A 7,609-nucleotide genomic window follows, 5' to 3' on the forward strand; every position below is an offset into this window, starting at 1 on the left:
ATAGAGTTCCTAAGAACACTCATGTCCAAGTGTTTGAATGCACATAAGCTTTCACTCTCTTGGATACACATTTAGGGATAGAATGGTTGGGTCATAAAGTAAATACACGTGTATTTAGCTAGAGTCAATTCAAAAGCAATGAGTCTCAGACCCCTGTCCCCAGCCTAATCTGGCTTTATTTTTTACTTATGAGAGAGAGAAAAAGTGAGCCTCTATCTACTAGTTCACTCCTCAAATGCTCACAACAGCCAGGGCTGGGCCAGGTCAAAGCTGGGAGCCAGGCAAATAAATTCAGATCTCTCATGTAGGTGGCAGGGACCCAAGTACTTGAGCCATCATCTACTGCCTCCCAGGGTGTGCATTAGCAAGAAACTGCAATTAGGAACAGAGCTGGGACTTGAACTCAGGCGCTCTGATGTGGGATGCAGGGTGTCCCAACCTGCGTTTTAGTTGCAAGGCCAAACACCCACCCCCTTGGCTTTTGTTATGTTAAAGAAGTTAGCCATATTTTCCCCCCCCAAAAAAGTGAAAATTATATGAACTGTCTATGGAAAACTGGAAAATACAGCAAAGCAGAAAGAAGGAAAACTCCTGTAACGCAGGGCTCAAGTAAGCTCTTTCAATCTGTCGTTGATGAGTGGCTGGCCCAAGTACACAGCATCCCACCTAGAGAGTATGTGGGAAATGAACTAAGCAGACTGTCAAGCAGAAAACAAATGTATAAATCCATGGAGATGCTTTCGACCCAATATACTGTGAGGCTAGGTTTGGATAGAACATATAGTCAGACCGAGAAAGGCAAACAATTCCATGCTCACTGCCAGCCTTCCTGAGCTTTCTTACTACACAGGAGGCAAAGGAATACACAGCAGTTTCTGTTGTGGCAACTGAGTTCGTGTTTATTTGGAGAAAATGGTTAGATCACATCCTAATGTGTTATATCCATACGACGTAATACAGTGCAGTCGCTAATGTCATTATGTAGCTCTACATTTATAAATGGTAACCTAGAATCAGGCCTTATTTTTAGGCCATATTTTAGTGTCATAGCTAACTTCATAGGCTTTGGAATCAGCCTATCCGGATTCAATGCCTGATTCCAAACCCAGTTCTTCAACCCTTAGCAAATGGCATAGCTCTGCTGTACCTTCATCTTGTCATCTGTGGAAACGGGGGTAATAATAACTACCTCAGGGCCAGTGTTGTGGCACAGAGGGTTAAACCACTGCCTGCAATGCCTGCAACCCATAGGAGCACTGATTTGAGTCCCGGCTGCTCCACTTCTGGACTAGCACCCTGCTCATGCTCCTGGGAAAGCAGCAGAAGAGGTCCCAAGCGCTTGAGCCCCTGCTACCCATGTGGGAGACCCAAATGGAGTTCCAGGCTCCTGGCTTCAGCCTGACGCAGCCCAGGCCCCTGTAGCCATTTGGGGAGTGAACCAGTAGATGGACGATCTCCTTCTCTCTCGGTGTCTCTCTGAAAGTCTGCCATTCAAATAAAGAAATAAATCTTTAAAAAAAAATAATGCCTACCTCATGAGGCTGCCTTGATGATTAAATAAGAAGAAACACAGGAACGCTTAAGTAAACACTTAGCAAAAGCAAAGCTTGGTTCGTGGAAGTTTGCCATCAACAACCTGATCTGGGCTGTCAGTATTACTCAGCACCCACTCTCACCCTTACAACTTAGCGGTCTCCATGCTCTTCAAACACCCCTCCTCCTCATGCCAATATGCAAGTGATCACACTCCCTTTTATGGGGGGGGGTAATGGGTGGGGAGGGGAGCCTCCAGAAAGGAGCGCCCTCTCATCTTCCTAACACCAAACACAAACCAGCTACACCTGCACAAATCCCATCAGCAGTCCCTCATCAAAGAGATGTGCTTGCCTCCTAGCGAACGCTGATGTCTCCGTCTGTGCGCTGAGTATATTCTAATTTATTCCTTCTCTCTGCTGTATTTTCAACCACTTGCTCGCAACAAATCCTTATTTATAGACTTTACACATCCACAAAATATCTTTCTATTGAACAAAAAAAGTCTCTTTTGAACCCTAATATCACTCCTACTGCTGCCCTGACTTTTCCATGCCCTATACAAACTGCTTCAGTTGCTTATACTTTGTTTCCATACTCTTTGCCTTCCCCTCTGCTAACACACTCCAATTCAAGCCGTCTGGACTAGAGTAGTAAATTCTTTTTTCTTTTTTTTTAAGATTTATTTATTTGAGAGGGAGAGGGAGAGGGAGAGAGGGAGAGGGAGAGGGAGAGGGAGAGGGAGAGGGAGAGGGAGAGGGAGAGGGAGGGAGAGAGGGAGAGAGGGAGAGAGGGAGAGAGGGAGAGAGGGAGAGAGGGAGAGAGGGAGAGAGGGAGAGAGGGAGAGAGGGAGAGAGGGAGAGAGGGAGAGAGGGAGAGAGGGAGAGAGGGAGAGGGAGAGAGAGAGAGAGAGAGAATCTTCCATCCACTGGTTCACTCTCTAAATGGCTGCAATGGCCACAGCTGGGGTAGGAGCCTCTTCCAGGTGTTCTATGTGGGTGCAGGGGCCCAAGCACTTGCATCATCCTCCGCTGCTTTCTCAGGCTATTAGCAGGCTGCTGGATCAGAAGGGGAGCAGCTAGGACTCAGGCGGCTCTCATATGGGATGCCGGCATGGCAAGCCACAGCTTTACCCACCACACCACAACACTGGCCCCAGGGTAGTAAATTCTAGGGATGTTCCTAAGAGAGACGTGTGGGTAGTTTGGAAGCTAGTGGAAGATAAGGATTATTTAAGAGTCTGTGGGACCAGCATTGTGGTACGGAGGATAAAGCTGCCACCTGCAGCACCGGCATCCCCTATGGGCACCTGGAAAAGCAGCAGAGGATGGCCCAAGTGCTTGAGCCCCTGCACCCACATGCGAGACCCAGGTGAAACTCATTGGCTCTTGGCTTCAGCCTGGCCTGGCCCGGCCCTGGCCATTGTGGTGTTGGGGAGTGAACCAGAAGACAGAAGCTCTCTGTCTCTATGTAACTCTGCCTTTCAAATAAATAAATCTTTTAAAGAGTTTGTTTATTCTGCTTCACTGCAGCTCCAATTACCAGTCTTTGATAATCAAGGCTATTTCCCAGCCTTGGTATGTGAAGGACACCGCTCTCTAAAGAATTTTTATAACTCGTTGCTTGTAGAAGACAGGCCAAACGGCACAATCTGAAGTTACATAGTCTCAAGTGATTTCAGCTGGAAATAATCAATATACTAATTTGGCACATTTGAGATGGCACATCCTGAATGCCTTCAGACCAAACTCACAATCTTTGTCCCTGAACATGGTATTTACGGTGACCAATCACCACTCCAAATCCCTAGTTGTACAAGCTAGAAACTGGGAAGCCATCCTTGATGTCTGGCTCTCCCTGTAAGACAGAGGTGAAAACCCAACGTGCTTTCTCTACTCTCTTACTCTCCACTCAACACAGAACATCTGTGACACAAGATGAGTAGGGCAGGGCCGGCACTGTGGCGGAACGGGTCAAGCCACAGCTTGCACTGCCAGCATCCCATATCAGCTCAGGTTCAAGTCCCGGCTGCTCCACTTCTGATCCAGCTCTCTGCTATGGCCTGGGACAGCAGTAGAAGATGGCCCAAGTACTTGGGCCCCTGCACCTGCGTGGGAGACCCAGAAGAAGCTCCTGGCTCCTGGCTTCGGATCAGCCCAGCTCCAGCTGTTGTGGCCATTTGGGGAGTGAACCATCAGATAGAAGACCTCTCTCTGTGTAACTCAATGGACACCAGAAGGGTATCCTCTAATTCCATTCATTTTTTTTTTTTGACAGGCGGAGTGGACAGTGTGAAAGATAGATAGAAAGGTCTTCCTTTACCATTGGTGCACCCTCCAATGGCCGCTGCGGCTGGCGCGCTGCGGCTGGTGCACTGTGCTGATCTGAAGCCAGGAGCCAGGTGCTTCTCCTGGTCTCCCATGCGGGTGCAGGGCCCAAGGACTTGGGCCATCCTCCACTGCCTTCCCGGGCCATAGCAGAGAGCTGGCCTGGAAGAGGGGCAACTGGGACAGAATCCGGCACCCCGACCGGGACTAGAACCCTGGTTGCTGGCGCCGCAGGCAGAGGATTAGCCTAGTGAGCCACGGCGCCGGCCTTCCATTCAATTCTGATATTACCTATGCACAAGTCAGCCTCTCACTTCCTATGCCAGGCTGTGATTAATGCTCCTAAAAGCAAGGTTCCCAAAACCCCCTCCTCGGGTTTGATTAACTTGCTAGAGCAGTCCACAGAAGTCAGTGAAATACATTTACTGATTTATAATAAGGAATATTGTAAAAGGATACTGATGAGGGACAGTGTTTTGGTATAGCAGGTTAAGCTGTTGCCTACAATACAAGCATTGAACATGAGCACTGGTACAAGACCTGGCTACTCCACTTCTGATCCAGCTCCCTGCTAATGTGCCTGGAAAAGCGTGGAAGATGGCCCAAGTGCTTGGGCCCCTGCCACCCACGAGGAAGACCAGATGGAGCTCCTGGCTCCTGGTGTCGGCCTGGTCCAGTCCCAGCCACAGCAACCGTTTGGAGAGTGAACCAGCAGATGGAAGATTTCTTTGTCTCTCTCCCTCTCTCTCTAACTTTGCCTTTCGAATAAAATAAATCTTTTTAAATAAGATTTATTTCGTTTATTTGAAAGTGTTACAGGGAGAAGTAGAGACAGAGAGAGAGGGAGGTCTTCCATGCACTGGTTTACTCCCTAAAAGGCTGCAATGGCTGGGACTAGGCCAGGCCAAAGCCAGGAGCTTCTTCTGGGTCTCCCTCATGGGTGCAGGGGCCCAAGGGCTTGTGCCATCTGCTGCTGCTTTCCCAGGCCACAGCAGAGAGCTGGATCGGAAGTGGAGCAGCCAGGATTCGAACCGGCACCCATATGGGATGCAGGTCGGGGCTTTAACCCTCCACCACAGTGCCGCCCCTCAAATAAAGAGATAAATCTTGAAAAGAAAAAGAGGATACAGGTGACTAGATGGAAATGGGTGAGGCACTGGGGAAAGGCTTGGGAGAGTCCGTGCCCTCTCTGGTCCCCTTCAGCTATCTGAAACTCTCCTAAACCCCGTCCTTTTGCATTCTTATGGTGGCTCCATTCCATAGGCATGATTGGGTACATCGTTGTACTTTGGTCATCAAATTAATCTGTGGCCCTTCTGCCTTCCCCAGAGATTGAGAAGTGAGGCTGAATGTTCCAACCCCCTAACCATGCCTTAGGCTTTCCAGTGACCAGCCCTCATCTTGAAAGTATCTCGTGGACCCAGTCACCAGTCATCTCATGAGCAAAGTACACTCTCATCACTCCAGAGAGTCCAAGGACTTTAGGAACTGTATGTCAGGAAATGAGGATGAAGACTGCTACAATTTGAAAGCTTGTCCCCTCCCAAACTCATGTTGAAGTTGAATTGCCACTATAACAGTATGAAGTAAGACTAAGACTACATAAAAGGGCAAGTTTGGCCCCCTCTTGCCATCTCTCCTGACTCTTTCATCTTCTTTTTTTAAAAGATTTATTAGAAAGGCAGAGTTACTGAGAAAGAGAGAGGGACAGAGAGAGAGAGAGAGAGCTTCCATCTACTGGCTCACTCTCCAAATGGCTGCAATGGCTGGAGCTGGGCCAGGCTGAAGCCAGGAGCTTTTTCCGGGTTTGCCACGTGGGTGCAGAGGCCCAAGCACTTGGACTATCTTCTGCTGCTTGCTCAGGTGCATTAGCAGGGAGCTGGATAGGAAGTGGAGCAGCCAGGACTCGAACTGGCACCCGTATGGATGCCTTTGGCTTTACCTTCTACACCATGGTGACTCTTCTATCTTCTACCACGTGAGGCTCCAGCTATCTTCCCCTCCAGAGAATGCAGTATGCAAGGCACTATATTGCAGTAAAAGATAGGCCTCACCAGTTACCAAACCTACCAATACCTTAACCTTAGACATACCAGCCTCCAGTGAGCCAATAAATTTCTGTTTATACATTACCCAGTCTCAGGTATTCTGTTACAACACAAAACAGACCAAGATAAAGACCAAATATGTATTTCATGACACTTCATTCCCTCTAATCCATTGCCACAACCTGTGGGGTTTACCTCGTAAGTAACCTAAAATGTACCAATCCCCTCCATCTAAGTCATGGTTACTTTTTTAAAAAAAGATTTATTTATTTATTTGAAAGTCAGAATTACACAGAGAGAAGAGAGGCAGAGAGAGGTCTTCCATCCACTGGTTCACTCCCCAGTTGGCCGTAATGGCTGGAGCTGTGCCAATCTGAAGCCAGGAGCCAGGAGCTTCTTCCAGGTCTCTTACATGGGTGCAGGGACCCAAGGACTTGGGTCATCTTCTACTGCTTTTCCAGGCCATAGCAGAGAGCAGGATCAGAAGTGCAGCAGCTGGGACTTGAACCGGCACCCATATGGAATGTTGGCACAGGCAGCAGCTTTACCTGCTACACCACAGCGCCGGCTCCAGTCGTGGTAACTCTTGTTCAGGCTACCCTCACCTCTACTCTAGATTGTTGGAGTAGTTGTTAATGGACTCCTGATCCTTTCTCGATCCTTTTTCCACACTATAGTAGTCAGGGAGACATTTTCAAAAGCCAAATATGATACATTATCCCAACCCCACTGGGTTTCCAGTGGCTCTTAGGACATGGGTGAAATGGCTTAAGCTGGTTTCTAAGGTCCTTAGATGTTCTGACCCCATATACTGGCACAGCCTCAACCCCCACCACATTGCTCTTCCAACCACCTCTTGAACTCCAACCATACTGGCCTTCTTTCATTTCCTTTTTACTGGCCATGCTGTCTCTGAACAAATAGCCTTAACCCTGCTCCCTGGGGCCAGCATTGTAGTGTAGCAGGTTAAACCACTGCCTGCAACACCAGCATCCCATATTGAAGCACCGGTTCGCTGCTCTGCTTCTGATCCAGTTCCCTGATAACACACCTGGGAAAGAAGCAGGTGATGGCCCAAGTGCTTGGGCTTCTGCCACCCAGATGGAGTTTCGGGTTCCTGGCTTTGGCCTGGTCCAGCCCTGCAACCACTCGGTCACTGCAATCATTTGGAGAGTGAACCAGTGGATGGAAGATTTTCTTTCTCTCTCCCTCTCTCTATCTCTCCCTCTCGTTCTGTAAAGCTGCGTTTCAAATAAAGAAATCTTAAAAAAAAAAAAAAAGAAAGAAACCTGGTCCCTCAACATCCACCTCCAACCTAATTAACCTCTACTCTTCCTCTGACTGCTAGCTCATAATCATTTCCTTAGGACACCATATCTGACCACTCTGACCAGTCAAATCCTCCCGTTTTCTAGGCCCTCCAGGCATAATGCACACTCTTCTCCCTTGTACTTGTTCTCGTCACAGTAACACACTTGTGTGACTATTGCGTGCTATTTGGCTCCCTCATTAGACTATGAGCTCCTTGCAGGAGGGACTTTGCGGTTGCTTTTGTTCATGTTTCCTCAGCCCCTAGCACAAAGCCCAGCAATACGTATGGAGCTTCTAAAGAAAGAATCGGTCCCCAGCAGTCCAGAATAACACATACCACCAGAGTGCCTTCTGCCAAAGAGAAACAGAGCCAGACACCAGCTAGAAGCA

Source organism: Oryctolagus cuniculus, chromosome X (genome assembly GCF_964237555.1).
Source record: "Oryctolagus cuniculus chromosome X, mOryCun1.1, whole genome shotgun sequence".
Taxonomy (NCBI): domain Eukaryota; kingdom Metazoa; phylum Chordata; class Mammalia; order Lagomorpha; family Leporidae; genus Oryctolagus; species Oryctolagus cuniculus.